The following is a 23,223-nucleotide window of genomic DNA, read 5'->3' on the forward strand; positions in this document are numbered from 1 at the left end:
GCCCTTGGACCAAAGGGTCGTGGATTTGATTCCCGGTCAATGGCATGTACTTAGGTTGCAGGTTCCATCCCTGTCCCAGGTTGGGGCATGTATGGGAGGCAACAAATCGATGTGTTTCTCTCACATTTATGTTTCTCTCTCTGTCTCTCCTCCCTCCCTTCCACTCTCCCCCAAAAAATCTCTCAGGTGAGGATTGCCAAAAAAACAAAAACAAAAACAAAAAACCTCCAAACTTTAAGGCAGGATTTCCTAACAGGATCACTATTGACATTTTGGGTCAGATAATTATTTGTTGTGGGTGCACTCTGGTGTGCATTGTAAGATGTTTAGCAGTATCCTTCACCCTTTACCCACTAGGTACCAGTGATAACCCCATTCGCAGTTTTGACAACCAAAATTGTCTCCAGACATTGTCACATGTACCCTGGGGGCAAAATTGCCCCCATTGAGAACTGCTGTTTTATAGCAGTGGTTTGCTTCTCCTCCCCCATGGTTCTTTTCATTCCTTGGACATGTATGTATGTAATATTCACATAGTTATAAGTAGTTTTGATTAAATTTGGGAATAATTTTTTTCACTTAAAATGTAGTTTTCATAGTAATTTTACCCTGGATATATTTATTATGGTAAAATATGTATAGCATGTAATTTACCATTTTAAGTATTTTTTTTTCAATTATAGTTTATAGTCAGTATTATTCTGTATTAGTTTAAGGTGTACAGCATAGTGGTTAGACAAGCATATGCTTTACAAAGTGGTCTCCCTGATATTTCAAGTACGCACCTGGGCCCATAGATAGTTATTAGTACAATATTATTTACTATATTCCCTGTGTTGTAATTTACATCCCTGTGACTATTCTATAACTACAAATTTGTACTTAATCCCTTCAAATTTTTTACCCAAACCCCTCTCCCCTCTGGAAACCATCAGTTTATTCTCTGTATCTATGTGTTTGTTTGTTCTTTAGATTCCACATATAAGTGAAATCATATGGTATTTGAATAATACCCTTTAGGTCCATCCATGCTGTCATAAAAGGTAAGATTTCATTCTTTTTTATGGCCGAGTAGTATTACATTGTGTATACTGTACCACATCTTTTTTATCCACTTGCCTGTTGATAAGCAGTTGGGTTGCTTCCATATTTTGGCTATTGTAAATAATGCTGCAGTGAACATGGGGGTACGTATATCCTTTTAAAAAACATATTTTTATTGATTTTAGAGAGAGAGGAAGTGAGAGGGATAGAGAGATAGAAACATGGATGAGGAAGAAACATCAGTTGGATGCCTCATGCATGCCCACCACCGGGGATCTAGCCCTGCATGCCCTGCCCAGGAATCGAACTGGCAACCTCTTGAGGTTCATGGGTTGATGCTCCACCAATGAACCACACTGGCCGGGCATATTCTTTTCATTTAGTGTTTTGGGGGCCCCCCCCCCTAAAAACCCCACCAGGGGGAAATTGGGGGGGTTTTAAGGCAAATTCCCTTTTTTATATTTTTTCGGGGAACCCCCCCCCCCCCTTTTTTCTTATGGGTTGGCCCCAACAGGGCCCGAGAGATTTCTTTTTTTTTTTTCAACCCTTTCCCAAAACCTGTATGTTTGAATTTTTTTTTTTCCCAGGGGGCCGGATTCCCCGAAAATCATTCAAAAAGCTAGGGCCCTGATGCACGAAATTCATGCAAAGGCCGCCGCCCCTGCTGCTGCTGCGGCCGCCTCGGCCTCTGTCGCCGGAAGGCCTTCCAGAAGGATGTCTGCTCTAATTAGCATATTATGCTTTTATTATTATAGATGATAGCCATTCTGATACGTGTGAGGTGGTTCATTTTAACCATTTTTAAAAATCCTGATACAAGGATATTCTTTGCATTAATTTTTTTTTTTTTAGAGAGAGTGAAAGGGGGGAGGGGGAAAGGGAGTGAAGGAGGGCGGGGGGGTGAGAGAGAGAGAGAGAGAGAGAGAGAGAGAGAGAGACTGACTGATTGCTTCCCGCACGTTCCCTGACCAGGACCAGGGATTGAACCTACAACGGAGGTACATGCCCTTGATTGGGAATCGAACCCAAGACCCTTTGGTCCGAGGGCTAAAGCTGTAACCAATGAGCAAAACCAGCTAGGGCCATTTTAACCATTTATTTTTTATTGATTTCATTGAGGAAAGGAGAGGGAGAGAGAGAAACACCAATGGTGAGAGAGAATCACTGATCGGCTGCCTCCTGCACGCCCCCTACTGGGGATTGAGCTCGTAACCCAGGCTTGTGCCCTTGATTGGAATCGAACCTGGGACCCTTCAGTCTGCAGGCCGATGCTCTATCCATTGAGCCAAACCAGCTAGGGCTTAACCATTTTTTAAGTGTACAATTCAGTGCCATTAAGTACATTCACAATGTTGTATAACTATCATTACAATCTATTTGCAGAACTTTTTCATCATCCCAAAGAGAAACTATACCCATTTAGCAGTAATTCCCATTTCTAACTTTTTCATCATCCCAAAGAGGAACTGTATCCATTAAACAGGAATTTCCATTTCTTCCTTACCCCATTCCCTGCTAACTTCTATTCTGTTTTGTTTCTTTCATAGCTATTTTTACTTCACTTAAATGTACTATAATTTCCTCAACTATTTTTTTACCGATTAAAGTTCTGATTTTGTTTTTATAATGTGACAGCAACTTTACGCTTATAATGGTTTTTAAAATGTATTTTTAAGTTTATATTCCTAAGAGAGTGATTAGTGAATTAAAGGTTATGAATGTTTATGGTTGTTCAATCATTATCAGTTAATTTATTTTTTAATGTGTTAATTTTATTTTAGAGAAGCAGGAAGAGGAAGAGAGAGAGAGAGAGAGAGAGAGAGAGAGAGAGAGAAAGAGAAAGAGAGAGAAAGAGAAACATCAGTGTGAGAAACATTGATTGATTGCCTCCGAACCTGTAACCCGGGCATGTGTCCTGACCAGGAATTGAACTGGTGACCTTTCAGTGTACAGGACAATGCTCAACTACCAGTTGGGCTTACCAGTTACTTTCTAAATGTTTACACTTATTTACACTGTTAACATAATATATGAGCATACCCATTTCACTGTTCCTTCAATGGGCATTGTTGCTATTCCAGGTATTGTGTGTAAAATCGTAACTTGTTATAAAGAGGGTAATGGTAATTTTACAGCTTTTACTAATTGCATATTTTATGAAAATTGTTTGTTTTTTATTCAAATTAGTATAAAGACAATATTTTTAATTGTGTTTGATATTTTAATAGTATACATATGTTAAGTTTTCATCATATTTGCTGGAGGGTTTTTTCCGGATTTATTTTCCTTTTTATTTAAATTATTATGGTCTTGAAACTTCATTGTAACTTGATTTGCTTAGGTTTTTCAACATAAAAGAAAGAGATTATAGTGGGCAGAGATGGGGAATGGCATTCAATGGAAAACAGAAGTAGTTTTTATCAGAAGTATAAGGACCATAAATGTCTTATAACATGCTCATAACATCTCATGTGTAAGAATATACTGTTTATACTCTTTTGCTTTATCTTTAACAATTTGAATAGATTTTTCTAACTTGTTTTATTGTTGGTATTATATTTAAATTTGCTATTCGTTTCTCTAAAACCTAGCTCTGAAAGTTTTTATATAATTATGCTTTCAAAAGTGAGAATTTTAGGGTTTTTAAGTATTATTAAATGGTATGAATAGTAGTTTGCCTTTTAAGAAATGGCTGGGACCATATCTATATAGCTACATTTATTTTAATTCCTATCTCTTGTTTACTGTATTTCTGATTTTCAAGAAAATTGTCTGAGAATGGAGTGTTTCCTGTATGTGGATACTATTCATATTTAATGATATCCTTCTAAGGAAACATTGGTATAGTTCATGTTTCCTGAGTTTTGAGTAGTGTGGCCTAGTTGTGATCCAATTTTAAGAGTGAGGAGTTCAAAACATGCCCTTCTATTAATAAGTTTGCTTTATTAAAGTTATAAAAATTATTTGTGTAATGATAGTTAATAAATTTTATTTGTTGCATGCACTTTTCTAAAAATTAGGAAACATGAGAGGGGGAAGAAGTTTGTCTTTACTCTCGGGCCAGATCTCTGAGGATTGTTGAGTCTCTTGCTTTTGACATATTAAAAATTAAAAAAAAAGAATGGAATGATGGGCACAGTAGATTTATTATAGTACATACAGTAAACCCTTGATTTTGCAGACCTCAATTTAATATACTTCAGATTTAATGGATAAAATTTCTAGTCTGTATGTCATATGTGAAAATTAACACCGTTTAATTTTAAAATGCTTTTAACTAAGATTTACTTATAATTAAAATAACATGTTAAAATTCACTGTTGTTTTTAAAAAATATATTTTTATTGATTTCAGAAGGAAGGGAGAGGGAGAGATAGAAACATCAATGATGAGAGAGAATCATTGATCAGCTGCCTCCTGCACGCCCCCTACTGGGGATTGAGCCCGTAACCCCGGGCATGTGCCCTTGACCAGAATTGAGCCCTGGTCCCTTCAGTCTGCAGGTCAGTGCTCTATCCACTGAACCAAACCAGCTAGGACTATAGTCCATATATTTACACTTGGAGTGCGGGAAACGAGTTAAGTCGGCTCGCGTGAATTGCGCGTACTCCGCGGGAGCCGTCTTTAACTCGGTTCATATAGATTTGCGGTAGTTTATTTTTAAAGAATAGTTTATTAATTGTTGGAGAGAGAGAAAGAGTGGGAGAGAGGGAAGAGAGAGAGAAACATCAATATTGATCAGCTGCCTCCTGCATGTCCCAACTGGGGATTGTGTGAGCCCATAACCCGGGATTGTGCTTTGACCAGTAATTGAACCAGCAATCTTTCAGTGCCGGGGATGATGCCCCACCAACTGAGCCACACCAGTCAAGGCATCTGCAGCAGTTTTAAGGCATGCTGTCTGATGTCCCGACATGCGCTAAGCCACGTCCTAGCTGTGTGCATTTGTTTGCTCTCAGTGACTGGTGAATGCATGTATTTACTAGACCTATTTAGTATAAATTTAAAATTACTGAGATACATATAGAAAACATTTCTGTGGAATTAAACTTTCCATACATCCTTAATTTTAATTACACAGATGTGTCTACATAAGTAAAAACAGGTTAATGTTATAACATATGAATTCAGAAAACCTACTCTATTATATAATGAAAATGAACTTTTGGCTTTAATGGACACCTCCTTTCCTGAATTAGTTCGTTATATTGAGGTTTTACTGTATTTCGCATTCAGTGATGATTACTTGCTTGGTCCACTTAACACTTAAATAGTTGGTGAGGGAATGAAAAAAAACTTTGAAACTTTGGGCAATATAAAATAAGTCAAGTTATTTTCAGGTCATGGGACATAGTGTAATAGAATGAAATACTGAAGAAGTACTGGACTAATGCCATGCTTTTGTAACTTTTAGTTCTGGGTCTTCTAATAATTGTGTGACCATAGGACTCATTTTTTCCTTTTTTATCTAGTCCACTCCCACATTTTAATGTGCTTTTAGCTCTAAAATTCTATCCTTATGACCTGGTGGGTTATATAACAATCTTATGACATACTTAGGTAAAAAGAGTCAGGCAGTAGCATTTCAGAAATATAATTTGGGGTTGGATCTCCTTAAAGAGATAGACTCTTCCTTTAGTCCAAGTATGGTGTCAAATAAAATGGAGGAATGTTTGGATCTATACATTGCAGAGGTAAAGTGAATTGCTATTATTTCTAGGAGTGGACATGCACCTGATTTACTCTTAAAATATTATGTTGGATTGATGATCTCTTTCAGAAGCAAATTTAATAGCTGGAAGGTATCTATCTATAACACTTACCTAATAAAGTTCTCTCATTTTACAAGTGAGAAAACTGAAGTTACAATTTGCTTAAGGTCAGAGATCTAATTAGTAATTAGGACTAGAACCAAGATTATTTAACTTATCTCTGTTTAGGGCTCTTGGTATTAGTATTGTGTTTTTTAATAGTCTATTAGGATTTTTTTCTATATATTTCATAATTTCCATACATTCCATGAGTAACAAAGTAGAGTATTTTTCTATATAGTGTGTCAGAACTCTTGTTTGAGAAAATAAAATACATTTGTTATGTCTTACAGTGATTTTTATATTTTTCTATCACTGCTACAGTGTCAAGGAAGTAGTTCAGCCACAATTCTATTGTGACACTGGATTATTTAGAATTTTATTATTTTTAAATATATATTTTTATTGATTTCAGAGAGGAAGGGAGAGGGAGAAAGATAGAAACCTCAAAGATGAGAGAGAATCATTAATTGGCTGCCTCCTGCACGCTCCCTACTGGGGATCAAGCCTGCAACCTTGGCATGTGCACTTGACCAGAATCGAACCTGGAACCCTTCAGTCTGCAGGCTGATACTCTATCCACTGAGCCAAACCGACTAGGGCTAGAATCTTACTTTAAAAACAAAATACTGATTTCAGAGAGGACGGGAGAGGGATACAGAGAGAGAGAAACATCAATGATGAGATCATTGATCGGCTGTCTCCTTCATGCCCCACACAGGGGATTGAGCCTGTAACCCGGGCATGTGCCCTGACCAGGAATCGAACCATGACCTCCTGGTTCATAGGTCAGTGCTCAACCACTGAGCCACGCCAGCTGGGCTAGGGTCTTCTTCTTTTTTTTTTTTTAAATCTTTATTGTTCAGATTATTACAGTTGTTCCTCTTCCCCCCCCATAGCTTCCCTACACCCAGTTCCCACCCCACCCTCTGCCCTTACCCCCCACCACTGTCCTCAACCATAGGTGTACGATTTTTGTCCAATCTCTTCCCCCACCCCCCACAACCCTTTCCCCCTGAGAATAGTCAGTCCACTCCCTTTCTATGCCCCTGATTCTATTATATTCACCAGTTTATTCTGTTCATCAGATTATTTATTCACTTGATTTTTAGATTCACTTGTTGATAGATGTGTATTTGTTGTTCATAATTTGTATCTTTACCTTTTTCTTCTTCTTCCTCTTCTTAAAGGATACCTTTCAGCATTTCATATAATACTGGTTTGGTGGTGATGAACTCCTTTAGCTTTATCTTATCAGTGAAGCTCTTTATCTGACCTTCAATTCTAAATGATAGCTTTGCTGGATAAAGTAATCTTGGTTGTAGGTTCTTGGTATTCATCACTTTGAATATTTCTTGCCACTCCCTTCTGGCCTGCATAGTTTCTGTTGAGAAATCAGCTGACAGTTGTATGGGTACTCCCTTGTAGGTAACTGACTCTTTTTCTCTTGCTGCTTTTAAGATTTTCTCTTTGTCTTTTGCCATTGGCATTTTAATTATGATGTGTCTTGGTGTGGTCCTCTTTGGATTCCTTTTGTTTGGGTTCTCTATGCTTCCTGGACTTGTAAGTCTATTTCTTTGACCAGGTAGGGGAAGTTTTCTGTCATTATTTCTTCAAATAGGTTTTCAATATCTTGCTCTCTCTCTTCTTCTGGCACTCCTATAATTTGGATGTTGGGACGCTTGAAGTTGTTGCAGAGGCTCCTTACACTATCTTCATATTTTTGGATTCTTTTTCTTTTTGCTTTTCCAGTTGGGTCTTTTTTACTTCTTCGTATTTCAAATCTTTGACTTGATTCTTGGGATCCTGTAGTCTGCTATTGGATCTCTGTATATTATTCTTTATTTCAGTCAGTGTATGCTTAATTTCTACTTGGTCCGTTTTCATATCCTCGAGGGTCTCACTAAATTTATCGGCAGTTTCTAGAAAATTCTTGAGTAACCTTTTAACCGTGGTTTTGAACTCTATATCCAGTAGTTTGCTTTTCTTCATTTCTGTCATTTGTGATCTGTTTCTTTGTCTCCGCATTTTGGCTGCTTCCCTGGGTTGATAGAGTGGCTTTTTGTGCTAGGTGTCCTATAGGGCCCAGGGGCTCAGCCTCCCCAATTACCTGGGGTGGACACACTTGGTGCACCCCTTTGTGGGCTGTGTGCACAGTATTGTTGTAGTTAAGCCTTGATTGTTGTAGGTATCACTGGGAGGAATTGACCTCCAGGCCAATTGGCTGTGATAATCAGCTGTGTCTATGGTGGGAGAACTTCTGTGCTGAAGACACCCTTCTGGGGCAAGACTTGCTTCAGTGGGGCTTTGGTGCTCACTGAGTCTGCCCCCTGAGTGTGTCTCTTATGGATCTGAGGAGTTGTAATCTGGATGGTCCCAATCTGACCACTGGGTACACTGGCTCTTGGATCTCTAAGGGGGTGCTAATTTAGCCTCTGCCTGAGGCTACCCAGCAGGAGCTATGGAGAGATCTGCAGGTTCCTCTTCTTTGTTTGGGGTTTGGTGGTGCCCAGATGAGGCCCAGCTGTGAAGCAATACAAGCTGCTGTGGGGCCTTGGACCTTCTTTTCTAATCTCAGAGTAGTTCATATGTGCTCCCTATTGCAATGTGCAATTTTTACTTTGGGTTTGCATAGTCCATAATTTTGACCTGTTTTGAATTCAATAACCAGTTTGACAATATGACCATTAGCGGTCAGATTGTGTAGATTACATTTGCAAGGAAGAGTAGTAGTCTTGATGCCTGCCATAGTAGGAGAGTGTCATATGTTTTTATATGTTACTGCAACTTGAATCTCCATTTCTTTATCACCTATGATTTTGTTATTGTGAGCAATGTGGAATAAGTGAGAAGTTGGTTACAGAACAGTTAACCTTTTCTCATATTCTTTGATCAGAGTGGGCAAAGTCCAGCAGCTTGGATCAGATTTATGGAACTCATATCAAGTCCTGGTAACTCTTAATATTTTTCTAGATGCAGACTATAATAGTAGATCAAGGAACATGTAGTTACCCAGCAGATTTAGAACTAACTGTACATAAACACAAGGATTAGTACCTTTCCACGAGATTATGTTACGGAACAGCCAGGATTAGTTATACTTTTAATATAAAACATTTAAACAGTTTATTTTATTTGCAAAGTAACAAACATCTAAGTATACAAATAAGATACAGACTTTTAATCATTCAGCTTATTCAACAAATACTTATGAAATGGATGTTCTGCTAGTTACTGGGGGATAATACAGTGGTGAAGTAGATATTATCCTGTGTCCTTTGAGAACTGTTTCTTTCTGGTGTCAAATTTATTTGTGGAATTAAAAAAATATTTTTATTGATTTCAGAGAGAGGAAGGGAGAGGGAGAGCACGATAGAAACATTGATGAGAGAGAAGCATTGATTGGCTGCCTCCTGCACACCCCCTACTGGGGATCGAGCCCACAACCCTGACATATGCCCTGACTAGGAATCAAACCTGCCACCTCAACCTCTGAGTGCATGGGGTAATGCTCAGCCAACTGAGCCACACTAGCCAGGCTATTTGTTGAATTTTTTGTAGTCAATTAGAATATGTTTAATTATAACCATGGTTGAATTGGTGTAAATTCAGGACATAGGACTCAATTGTTTAAAGGTCCCATCTAGTCCTGGCTGGGTGCTTACTGGTTAGAGCGTCAGCCCGTGGACTGAAGGGTCGTGGGTTCGATTCCTGGTCAAGGGCATGTATCTGGGTTGCAGGTTTGATCTCTGGCCCATTTGGGAAGCAACCAGTTGATGTGTCTTTCACATGGATGTTTCTTTCTCTCCCCCTTCTCCGTCCCTTCCACTCTCTCTCCAAAGACCAATGGGAAAAATATCCTTGGGTGAGGATTAAAAAAAAAAGAATAAAGGCTCCATGCAGTTCAAATATTGCAAACGTTTTTCCTGAGTTCTTAAAAATATGTTTCTCTAGTCTTTATTAACTATATTAAAAAGCAAACCTTTACTTTTTAAGTACATTGTAATTAAGATCTGGCTAAGGCAGTGATGGCGAACCTATGATACGCGTGTCAGAGGTGACACGCGAACTCATTTTTTTGGGTTGATTTTTCTTTGTTAAATGGCATTTAAATATATAAAATAAATATCAAAAATATAAGTCTTTGTTTTACTATGTTTGCAAATACCAAAAAATTTCTATATGTGACACGGCACCAGAATTAAGTTAGGGTTTTTCAAAATGCTGACACGCCGAGCTCAAAAGGTTCGCCATCACTGGGCTAAGGTATGATTTGGGAGTTATCAGCTGGATTTATAGATCTTGGCTCCACAATTTATTTGCATTGTGACTTTGTGCAAGTTACCTAACCCCGTGGCCGGCAAACTGCTGCTTGCGTGCCACATGTGGCTCTTTGGCCCCTTGAGTGTGGCTCTTCCACAAAATACCACGTGCGGGCGCGCGTACAGTGCGATTGAAACTTCGTGGCCCATGCACAGACGTCGGTTTTCGGCCTGGGCGAGTCTATTTTGAAGAAGTACTGTTGATATTTGGCTCTGTTGACTAATGAGTTTGCCGACCACCTGTTTTGTACCTGAATTTGCAAATCTGTAAAATGGGGATAATTATAGTAGCTATGTTACAGGGTAGTTCTGAGTATTAAATGAGATAATGCCCATCAAGCACTTAGAACAGTGCTTGTCATATATTAGATATTTAGTAAATGTTAGCTATGATTTTTATTTTTATCAGTTTGTGTATATATTGCTGGTGATTTTGTCTTTTGTAGGAACACCCAATGAGGGCTAAGGTCAAGGGACACTTAAATGAGTGACTTGGATGTGTTTATGAAATGAATTCACAAAGAAGCATTAATCCATGTTTAATTGAATTTAACCATAAGGGTGTGAGTTTAAACTCTAGATTTTTTTACGTTAGTTAAGTGCTTATTTATAACACAGTTGAGTGCCTACAGGTCACTATTCTAGGATATAGAACACTGAACTAGGTATTAAAATAATACTCTGTATATTCAGCTTTTTTATTCTGGAAAATTACAGATTCAAAAAGAAGAAAATAGAACACTACAAATACATATCACTAAGCATCAACAATTACCATCTTGTAATTAGTAGAATTTCATGTATATTTACCCAAGTCTCCCTCACTGAATTATTTTGAAACAAATTTAAGACATATTATCATATTGAAGCTCTAAAAATAAACTTAGCCCTAGCCGGTTTGGCTCAGTGGATGGAGTGTTGACCTGTGGACTGAAGGGTCCCTGGTTCCATTCCGGTCAAGGGCACATGCCCACGTTGCGGGCTTGACCCACAGTAGGGGGCATGCGGGAGGCAGCCAATTGATGATTCTTTCTCATCATTGATGTTTTTATTTCTCTCTCCCTCTCCCTTCCTCTCTGAAATAAATAAAAATATATTAAATAAATAAATAAACTTGCTATACTAAGGGAAGTTTGCCTAAAATGAACTACACTATATTTGCAAAAATACAAGTTGTTTTATTTCCTTTGTTGCCAGTATAAAAAACAGGTTCCCCTCTTGATTTAAAAAAAAAATTATTTATTTCAGAGAGGAAGGGAGAGGGAGAGATAAAAACATCAATGATGAGAGAGAATCATTGATCAGCTACCTCCTGCATGCCCCACACTGGGGATTGAATCCATGACCCGGGCATGTACTCTGACTGGGAATCGAACCTGGGGCCCTTCAGTCCTCAGGTCGATGCTCTGTTCACTGGGCCACGCTGGCTGGGCTTGATTTCTTTTAAGTGATAGTGTTTTTGGTGTATGGCGTTTATTATATTTTGTAGTTTAGAAGCTACTATACTTTCACATTATTGAAATATAAAATTTTTAACACTCTATTCTGAAAATTTTCAAACTTATACCAAAGTTGAAAGAATTTTACATATACTCACCACCTATCTTCTACCTTTAAGATTTTACTCTGCCTATTTTATCACATATTTAGCCATCTATCCAATTCTCCATCAGTGCAGCAATCCATCCTATTGTGTTTTTTAAAAGAAATATATATTGATTTGATTTCAGAGAGAGAGGAAGGCGGGGGGAGAGAGAGAGGGAAAGAGAGAAACGATATGAGAAAGAACATCAATCATTTGTCTTCTGTATATGCCCCTACCGAGGATTGTACAACTGAGCCACTCCTGCTGCGCTAAGTGAATATACTAGTAAAATAAGTGTTAGCTTATTTTTTCTCAGTTAAACTTTTATAATAGTCAGTGCACATAGTAGCCCTTAGTTGCTATACTTGTGGTCTGAATAAATAATTCATTTTAAAGTGTAAGTCATTCTAAGTATATCCTTTTTCTTTCTTTCTTTCTTTCTTTCTTTCTTTCTTTCTTTCTTTCTTTCTTTCTTTTTATCTATTTATTTATTGAATGCAAAAACCACATATTTATTAAACACATGATTAACATAAAAACAACAAACCAGTTTGTTTTAAAGTGCTCCTCATCCAAGACCTTGGACAAAACCATCACTCCAAAGTGAATTTAGAAAAACAGTTTAAAAGGCAAACAATGACAATAGATATGGACAGGAAATGCTATTCTTTATTTAAATAATGCTATTCTTAAGTGATGTAGAGCAGTTGCCTTAACAGAATTCCTTTTTTTGTATAAATATTCATAAATTAAAAAATGTCTCTAGATATCTAAAGAGCTGCAAACATTAATACCTTAAAACAGCAGCTTAATGTCTATTTTAGGAAAAAAGCACTAAAATCCTCTTCCATTGAAAGCTGTTTATTTCTCTGGTAGAAGTGAGCAAGGTCACTACAACATTAGCCTCTTTCCCAGAACAGTGTAAATAACAATGTATACACATCTTAAATTTGGTAGGTCAGTTTTGATGCAACAGAAAAATAAATAAAAATTAAATACTTTAACCCAACATTTGGTTTTGACAAATCAGTAGTGTCAATTTCACATATGAAGGACAGCGCTGTCTGGTTTGTAAAAAAAATCCTCAATGTCATGGTATTTGGGCAAAAAATATTTAAGATTATTAAATGTTTCCTTTTGCTTAAAGGAATACAGTACAATCACCATCAAGCTGCTATGGTAACTCATTTTCAGCTGGGGTAAAGTGACCATTTGGTCCATGGCTCAAGTTACATATGTCACACTTCTGTCCAACGGAAACCTTATGTTTATAAGATTTCATATTTATAAGCTACAATACACAGACTAAGCTGTCAGTCACTCACAGTTTTTTAGAAAAATATCTACATTTGTCCTTAGGGATGTCAAAATGTTACACCATCATTTGTTTAAAAAGAAAAAAAGATGCATATTCATACTGTGAAGTTATTAGGAAAATACTCTTGCAAATCAACTATCCTATCTAATAAAAGACAAAAAGGATAATTAACTGTACCTCCACTACGCTTCCCATTGGCTAATCAGGGTGATATGCAAATTAACTGCCAACAAAGATGGCGGCTGGCAGCCACACAGCTGAAGCGAGCAGGAGGCTTGCTTGCTCCAGTGATGGAGGAAGCCAAGGTTCCCCGCCTGCCGCGCGCGGCCCGGCTCTAAGCTCCGAAAGCAACAGAGTTTCAATTATAGAAGGTAAATAAATCCCAGAAGGAAAAAAAAAAAGGAGAGGCTGGGAGCTTCAGTCGCCGGCCAGCCTGAAAACGGCCCTCAGCCTCTCACCCAGACTGGCCAGGCACCCCAGTGGGGACCCCCACCCTAAAGGGGGTGTGGCCAGCCTGAAAACAGCCATCAGCCCCTCACCCAGGCTGGCCTGGCACCCAAGCAGGACCCCCACCCTGATCTGGGACACCCTTCAAGGCAAACCAGCCGGCCCCCACCTGTGCACCAGGCCTCTATCCTATATAGTAAAAGGGTAATATGCAAACTGACCCTAACAGCAGAAAGACTGGGAATGACTGGTCACTATGACACACACTGACCACCAGGGGACAGATGCTCAATGCTGGAGCTGCCCTCTGGGGGTCAGTGTGCTCCCACATGGGGGAGCTCTGCGCAGCCACAAGCCAGGCTGATGGCTGCCAGTACAGAGGTGGTAGTGGGAGCCTCTCCTGCCTCCTCAGCAGTGCTAAGAATGTCTGACTGCAGCTTAGGCCTGCTCCCCGCTTGCAAGTGGACATCCCCCAAGGGCTGCCAGGCTGCCAGAGGGATGTCTGATTGCCAGCTTAGGCCCAATCCCCCGGGGAGCAGGCCTAAGCCAGCAGGTAGTCATCCCCCGAGGGGTCCCAGACTGCGAGAGGGCACAGGCCCGGCTGAGGGCCCCCCCTCCCCCAGTGCACAAATTTTTGTGCACCGGGCCTCTAGTATAAAGATAAAATACACTTCAAAGGTATGTGGGTTTTTTTGTTTGTTTTACAATATTCTATAAAGTGCAGAGAAATCCTAAGGGAAAAACTACTCCCTATGACATAGTTTAATTACAGCAGCTTTTGCATAGCAATACTTAGAGGAAGTTAGACATTTCTGTTTCCTCAGGAAGAAAAGGATGAAAGAGGATCTTCCAATTCAGATTTTTTTTTTGGCCATAAGTCTGCTTTCTTCAGGAATGGTTGCTGATGCCAAATCCCCATTAAGTGTATTTCTTGAACAGTGAACAGGCCTATCTGGGTCTTCAAGAGGGATATCATTACAAGAGTCTATATCTGAGTAGGTTCTTCGGCGTCGCTGGGGGAGCCGGTGAAGTGTAAACGCTGGTTCTTTTATAGAGTGGCTACTCCTCTCTGAACTGCAAGGACCAGGGTGGCTGACAGAACGCTTCATCATTTGAACAGGAGAAGGTGACACAGGAGAAACTAAGGGATCCGGATGGGACAGCTGAAACATCTCAGGTTTAAACTTGGCATTTGCTATCTTCACACATTCCTCAAGTGTTGTGATGAACATATTACATGTGGCACTAAGTAGGGAAGAGGCTTCGTTCATGTTCTCTATGCTGGGAGATGAATGATTCTCATGGTGAACAAATTCTTGAATCGTATGAACTTGCTGCATTAAAAGGTCACAGTAGAGGAGAAGTTCAGACATTTTGGTTTTTAGAGATTCACTGGTTTCACTTATTTCTTTTTCTTTTTTAGTCCTAGTGTCAGTCAAACAGGCTTTGGAGCTCCCCAGAGCTACCAGCCACCTCTGTCTCAGTTGCATTGACCGCCTTCATGTAGAAATGCTGCTCTCCTGGAATGATTAATTCCATTGTTGTGTTGTCTGCTGAATGGACTTTAATTTCACAAACTGCTGTCTTTATACTTCCTTTGCTGCCTTTGCAAACATCATCTTGTGAATCATAGTAGGACAATATTCCATTATCTAAAACCAATGAGGCTGCCAACCTGTGAGATAGTTGGTCCACTTGTACAGAACCCCCTCCATGCTTCAGAGCCCGGCGCTGCTCATCCTCCTGACCCGCCGGCCTAGGCGCGCAGCCGGCGGCCCAGCGGCACCGAGCCCCTCAGCCAGGGTGCGCCGGTACTTGGCAGCCCTCTGAGGCCTGGGTGACGGCCGCTGCATGGAGCTTGGCCCCGCGAGGCGCGTGCTCAGACATCCCTGGGTGAGCCTGCCTCGTGGCGGCGGCCGGCCTCCTGCTCGCATCTCACGCCCCGGCTGCGCCCTCTGTGCCACCTAAGTATATCCTTTTAGTAGGCAACTGCAATTCTTGCAACAGATGCATACAGGTTTTTAGGTGCTCTTAGCTTGAAAAAAAAAGCTTATGTCATCTTTATCAGATGAATACTGTGCTGCCATTAAAAATTATGTTTTAGCGCTGATCAGTGAGGCTCAGTTGTTGAGTGTCATCCCATGTGCCAAAAGGTCACAGGTTTGATTCCTGGTCAGGGCACATGCCCAGGTTTGGGGTTCAGTCCCCAGTGAGGGGTCCTGGAGTGTGAGAGGGCACTCTGCAAAGTTGATGTACAGGGTATGGAACACAAACGCAAGTGTGAGGAAACCAGATTCGGGGCTGACAGTACCCCAGCAACAACATAACCTACGGCCGAAGGTGGAGTTGCACTCCCTCTCGAGGAATCGGGCTCCCTCCTCTCTGGTTTTGGGTGCGTCACCCAAGAACCGTGGCTGCCAAGTCACTGCAGCTCGGCAGTTCCTGCCCCCTAGTGGTCAGTGCACGTCATATCTACTGGTTGGATGGTAGGAGGGACACTTAGCATATTAGCCTTTTATAGACACACACACACACACACACATATAGATGATTTGTTTTCTTATTGTTGCTGCTGCATTCAGTGTGAGAGAGACACATTGATTTGTTGCCTCCATCATGCCTGATGGGCCGGCCTGCAACCGAGGTATGTGCCCTTGACCAGAATCGAACCCAGCACCCTTCAGTACAAGGGCTGACACTTTATCCACCGAGTCAAACCGTCCAGGGCAATATTTAATTGTTTTTGATGCTATTATAAATAGTATGTTTTGTTGTTGTTGTTGTTAATCCTCACCCAAGGATATTTTTCCATTGATCCCTTAGAGAGAGTGGAGTAGAGAGGGAAAGACAGAGAAACATCAATGTGAGAGAAACACATCGATTGATTGCCTCCTGCATGCACCCCAACCAGGGCCCGGGCTGGGGTGGAGCCTGCAACCAAGGTATGTGCCCTTGACCGGAATTGAACCTGGGACCCTGTGGTCCTCAGGCCAAAGCTCTGTCCACTGAGCCATACCTGCTAGGGCTGAAATTGTTTTCTTAATTTTATTTTTGGATTGTTCATTGTTAATATATAGAAATGCAGTTGATTTTTACATGTTGATGTTGTATCCATCAACTTTATTGAATTCGTTTATTAACTAAAATTTTTTTGGTGTGATATTGTTTTTTTTTTTAAATCTTTGTTCATTATAAAATGCCATTTTAAACAATCAGGAAGTGAACAAAAATTTAAATTAGTTACCATTATTTTTTTATAAAAACAACATTTTGGTCAATATATTCATGATTATATAGCCAAATTTCAGAGACTCTTGTGTGGTTCATTGTTATGTCATAAAGATAGCAGCCCATCTGTGGCAGCAGGTAGATGCATGCGTGAAAATGAGAAGTAGTTTTATAAGGTGTTACCATATGGAAAACGGGGTAACGGATATACAGGCTAATTCAACGGCGTGTAAATCTGCAATTATCTCAAAATGAAAAGTATAATTTGAAAAAAGACTAGTTCTTCTACGCATATAATTCTCCAAAATAATAGTGCAAAAAAGGTGTAACACTAATAATTTTTGGAACTCCGCAGTTCCTTATGGAAAATATGTAAACCAGTAAAACATTCAAGGGAGAGAAAGAACATGGTTCCTAGTTAAAAACATTGACTTTAGGGCTCAAAACTTGTCTGAAATTTAGTCATTTATTATATGGTTAGCTTGCTTACGTTAAGAATTTAGATTTTTGGGGGTTCCACTTGTCAGATAGGCAGATCAGATCTCACATCTGCATCCAACTCATGCTTTAATTGTGTGGCTGTGAGCATGATTGCTGAATATGTTCTTCTTCAATGGAGATTTTTAACCACTCTTAAAAGGGCCATTTTAAGGTCTTTTACCTAGCACCTAGAGTTAAGTAATATGTAGTGCTGGTTGAGTTAGCTTCACATTTTGGTAGAGGGAGAAGAGAGTGACAACCATATCTGGATTAAAAAAATAACTTCTAACAGTTCACAGTTGTAAAACTCATCACTTAATATGTGCAGTTTTGCCTTAGGGAAAGATTCTTCAATTTACAAAATGATTAATAAGTGCTGCCTTTTATACAGTTGGTTTGGTGTGTTTAAAATACCATTTTCACAAATAAGACGTGAACAATTCTAAGGACCATGTCTAATGTGTGAGTCTAGAAATGAGGTAGATTTTTAACTGAAATCAGAGCTTTATATGAAACTAGAGGCCTGGTGCACAAAAATTTGTGCACTGGGGGGGGGAGGGGGGGGTCCCCTCAGCCCATCCTGTGCCCCTCTAGCAGTCTGGGACCCCCTCAGGAAGATAAATGACCTGCTGGCTTAGGCCTGCTCCCGGGGTGGCAGAGGGGCAGGCCCAATCCCTAGGTGCAGCCCCTGGTTGGGCTGAGAGCAGGGCCAATTGGGGAGTTGGGGCGCTGCCCACTGTCATGCACAGAGCAGGGCCGATCAGGGGGTTGAGGAGCTCCCCCCTGTCACTCACAGAGTAGGGCCGATAGGAGAGTTGGGGCGCCGCCCTCTATCACACACAGAGCAGGGCAGATCAGGGGGTTGGGGCGCCGCCCTCTATCACCCACAGAGCAGGGCCAATCAGGGGGTTGGGGCGCCGCCCTCTATCACCCACAGAGCAGGGCCGATCAGGGGGTTGGGGCGCCCGCCACTCTCACACTCAGGGCAGGGCCGATGGGGAGGTTATGGCTCTACCCTGTCACACACACAGCAGGGCCTGTGGGGGGGGGGTTGGGGCGCTGCCCCTGTCACACTGATCCGCAGGGCGATCAGGGGGTTTTGGGCGCTGCCCCCTGTCACACTGATCCCGGTGCTGGGAGGCATATTACCCTTTTACTATATAGGATAGAGGCCTGGGGGCCAGCTGGTTTGCCCTGAAGGGTGTCCTGGATCAGGGTGGGGGTCCCCACTGGGGTGCCTGGCTAGCCTGGATGAGGGGATGATGGCTGTTTGAAGCTGGTCACACACCCTTCAGGGTGGGGGTCCCCACTGGGGTGCCTGGCCAGTCTGGGTGAGGAGCTGAGGGCTGCTTTCAGGCTGGCAGTTGACTGAAGCTCCCAACCGCTCCTTTTTTTTTTTTTTTAAATTCTGGGCCAGCTTTAGCTCTGGCTCTAGCTCTGAGGCTTCAGCTGCTGAAAGCAGGTATCTGGTTTGTTTGCGTTCTATAATCGAAACAATGTATAACTCCAGGTCTGAGATCCCGACCGGCTGAAAGCTGGTTTCTGGGGTTTTGTTTAGCTTCTATATATGTTACAATGTTTCTTAGAGTTGCAGCTCAGAGGCCGGCAAGGCAGGCGGGGAATGTTGGAGTCTGCAGTCACTGGAGTAAGCAAGCCTTATGTTCGCTTCCAGCTGCCTGGCTGCTGGCCGCCATCTTGGCTGACAGTTAATTTGCATAAGGATATGCTAATTAGCCAATGGGAAGGGTAGCGGTCGTATGCTAATTACCATGTTTCTCTTTTATTAGTGTAGATGAGTATTTCCATTCTATGTACTTATCCTGGGAGGCCACAGTGATAGCAATGATAATGTCATTCCTGAGGACATTTTTTCTCCCCACATTAAACCAATCACTATATTGTTTAAGAATAGATACACATATGGTAAAAACAACAAATAAAAGCAAAGGTGAGATTAACCACAATTCAGGATAGAGGTTACTTCTATGGAGGATTGGGGGATTTGATCAGAGAGGGGAGCTCAAAGGCTTCAGATGTATTAATTAGTATCTACTGTTTCTCAAGTGACATAAAAGGGTAGATAAGTTTAATTATTCTTTAAATTGCATACGTGGGAAATAATACTTTTTGCATTGTATAACAGATCATAAAAGTAGAAAATAAATTAATGAATTTCGTCCATTCTTCTGTGCTACTTATAACTCAAGCCAAAAACCTGGGAGTCTTCCTTGACCATGTCCTCAACCAAATCCCATTAATTATCACTCCTAAATCTTTCTAATCTTCCACTTCCACTAATCCAAGCCTCCTTTAACTGTCACCTGGAGCCCTGAAATCCCTTCCTCTCTCTTAAGTCAAAGAAACCATTTTTTTAAATGTGATTATCATTTTAGTTTGAATCCAATCTTGCCCACTTGCTATCAGAAGCAACAGAGATAAGTAAATTGCCCAAGACCATGCAGCCAGGAAATGGCAGGATTCAAAATGTACTAGTCTTACTTGAGAACCCGCTGTCTTTTCCACCCTTGTGTTTAACACGATAATACTGGGAAAGGCTTAGCCTAACCTGGCATACATAGTGTAATCACTGGTTAAAGCAGGGGTGGGCAAACTTTTTGACTCGAGGGCCACAATGGGTTCTTAAACTGGACCGGAGGGCCGGGAACAAAAGCATGGATGGAGTGTTTGTGTGAACTTATATAAATTCAAAGTAAACATCATTACATAAAAGGGTACGGTCTTTTTTTTTTTTTTTTAGTTTTATTCATTTCAAACGGGCCGGATCCGGCCCGCGGGCCGTAGTTTGCCCACGGCTGGGTTACAGGATAGTTTGATTTCTTCTCCTATCACCCCCTCACCATTGAAGGGTCCTAGTGCCCAGGTGGGAATAAAAGATTTTCGGTGTTGGAAACCTGAGTCTTTGGAGCCAGTAATTGGGTCACAAATGTGCACCTTCTTGTCCCTACTTAAAAAAATCATATCCACTCCCCTTGCTTGAAATTTGGATGGAGGACCTTAGAGGCCTGGCCCAGGTACATTGGGGCCACTAGAACAGACCAAGGTGGCATGCAGTACAGAGTTAGGGTCGGGGTGAGAGGGCAGGCATAGCTAAGGTTCTGGGACATCCCCAGCTGCTCAGAATAAGTTTGAACTTGCAGAGGTTCAGCTCTTTGCCTTGGCAGCACTTTCAGAATTGTCCATTACTTTTCTGCCCTACAGCAGGCCCCATCATGTTCTGAGTTTTTAGTGTCTAGCACCAAGCATGACCAAGGGTAAAAATCCAGGAAATGGGAAGTCTGGCTAAGCCCCGCGAGCTTGTCAGGTCTGACTTGGGCACCTCCTTGAGAAGTCTTTTCTTCCCAGACACACTGTTTCCATGCCATCCACCATGAATCCCAACATGCTGTGATGCTTTCTGAATTGTGGGCTTCAAAATATTTGCTGCCCTGACCGGTTTGGCTCAGTGGCAGAGCGTCAGCCTGCGGAGTAAAAGGTCCCAGGTTCGACTCCAGTCAAGGGCATGTGCCTTGGTTGCGGGCACATCCCCAGTGGGAGGTGTGCAGGAGGCAGCTGTCGATGTTTCTCTCTCATTGATGTTTCTAACTCTCTATCCCTCTACCTTCCTCTCTGTAAAAAATCAATAAAATATATTTTAAAAAAATATTTGCTGAGCCTGGCCAGTGTGGCTCAGTTGGCTGAGCATGGTCCTGTGCACCGAAAAGCTGCTGGTTTGATTCCCATTCCGGGCATGTACCCAAGGTTGTGAGATCAACCCCTTGTCAGGGTGCATATGCCTTTCTGATATTCCCGTTTAGGTGCTCCTCTTCTCCATGGTCACTGCACCTAGGTGGACCTCTGTCTCTAGATCTAATGGTTCCTGGGCTACAGGAACCAGTCCTGATTCGTCTCACTGTGGCATCACCTGGCAGTACTTGGTGTCAGACTAGGCCAGTGATGGTAAACCTATGACACGCGTGTCAGAGGTGACACGCGAACTCATTTTTTTGGTTGATTTTTCTTTGTTAAATGGCATTTAAATATATAAAATAAACATCGAAAATATAAATCTTTGTTTTACTATGGTTACAAATATCAAAACATTTCTATATGTGACACAGCACCAGAGTTATGTTAGGGCTTTTCAAAATGCTGACATGCCGAGCTCAAAAGGTTCGCCATCACTGGACTAGGCACAGGCAACATCTGTAGAAGGCATCATATTTTAGTGAAGAGATGTACCTCTGGAGTAGACAGATCCTGGTTGGGATCCTAGCTCTGCCACTTGAAAGTTCACTGGAGAGCTTGGGTAAATTCTTTTCTATTAGTTTGCTGATCAGACAAATGGCTGGCTGAGAACCTCAGAAATGAGGTTTTGAACTACCTGTTTGAGTTGTCAGGATAGCCATTATGCCCTCAATCCAAGGGGAGAGGGAAGAACAGGCTTTTTAATACTTGGTATCTGGTACCTGAGTTCTGTAAGGAGGAGGCAAAGTTACGGTGGGGTTTTGTCCTTCTCTGCCCCAGTATAATATCCTCCACCCCCAAGTCACCTAGAAAACAGAGCCTAAAATAAGAACCAAGTACCAATATTTTATTTGGATGGTGTAAACTCAAGGCACTGAGAGTGAGAAAAGAGAAACAAGGCAGGGGAGAATGGAAGGTAATGCAAGGTGATAGCAGATGGGGCCCTGCTTCAGGACAAGCCTTGAAGCACAGCAGGTGTATTCACTGGCTACTTGGGAGCACCGAAATACTCCCCATTGGCTGTACTGTTTGGAGAAACAGTGCCTTGCAGCAATTCAGAGAAGGGAGGGAAGAACAGGGAATTTATCTGCCTGGGTTTCTCTGAACTCCTGTTAGTTAAATGTTACCCAAGAGGATTAACTCCCCCAGGCTTCTGTGTTACTAGTGGCTACTTGAGATGTCAGATCACATGCCCTGCGGTGGGGCATTTCATCCAAGTCTGGAAGTGGTGGGAGGAGACAGAAGCTTTGGGCATGTGGCTGGTGAATTCTGGACAGAATCTGATTGAATACATAAGGTGTGTCCCAAACAGTCTAATAGTGTTTTTCTCACCAGAAAACCTTTCCCAAGGTCACATGGCTAACAGGTGGTAAAATCAGGATTTGAACATAGCCTGGCTCTGGAAACTGGAAGACCAAGATAAGGAACTTGGATTTTTTGTAGCAGGTAAAGGACAGTCACTGAAGGGTTTCAAGTTGGGAAGTGCCATAAAGAGCTTTTTAATAAAGTTCCCAATCTCTACTTTGCTTCATCTTTCCATGTAGCTAAACTCAGTGAAAGTAGGTGGACCCAAAGAGGTAAGGGCATCCAAGATAGTTTTTGAAGAGTACATGACAGGGTCCAACTCATATGGGCTTCATTCAACACTACCTCATACTCTTTCTCTGTCTGCATCTAAGTCTATACCTACTAAAGAGACTAGCTCAGCCATGGGCCAGATCCGGCCCGTTTGAAATGAATAAAACTAAAAAAAAAAAAATAGACCATACCCTTTTATGTAATGATGTTTACTTTGAATTTATATTAGTTCACACAAACACTCCATCCATGCTTTTGTTCCAGCCCTCCAGTCCAGTTTAAGAACCCATTGTGGCACTCGAGTCAAAAAGTTTGCCCACCCCTGGACTAGCTGGTCAGAGGCAGGCAGGATGTGGGTGGAGAAGCCAAAATGAGGCTCTCTGTTCATTGTTGGCCTGTGGATTGGGGGATCCTGGCACCCAAAGATGAGTCCTTTGGTGTTGCCTGAGATGGTCAGATCTCATGAATTTTTGGGCTCACTGATCATATATATGTAGCTGGTATCTGGTATGTATCCATATATCTCATCCAAGCTCATTAGAACGGAAGAATGGCCACGTACAACCTTCCCACTCACATTTATAGGGCCTCTCACCTGTGTGTGCGTTGGTGACTCAGGAGGTGGGAGAACTTAGTGTAAGCTTTTCCACAGTTCTCTCATACTGG

At 41.4% G+C, this 23,223-nt stretch overlaps 1 protein-coding gene and 1 pseudogene across 1 annotated transcript in view; one reads left to right on the top strand and one right to left on the bottom strand.

Annotated features, from left to right (window-relative positions):
* ATRX (ATRX, chromatin remodeler) overlaps positions 1 to 23,223 on the top strand; it is a 265,117-nt gene that overhangs the window by 28,444 nt on the left and 213,450 nt on the right.
* LOC102420178 lies at positions 14,200 to 15,267 on the bottom strand (annotated as a pseudogene).

This window comes from Myotis lucifugus, unplaced genomic scaffold (genome assembly GCF_000147115.1).
Source record: "Myotis lucifugus unplaced genomic scaffold, Myoluc2.0 scaffold_4, whole genome shotgun sequence".
NCBI lineage: Eukaryota > Metazoa > Chordata > Mammalia > Chiroptera > Vespertilionidae > Myotis > Myotis lucifugus.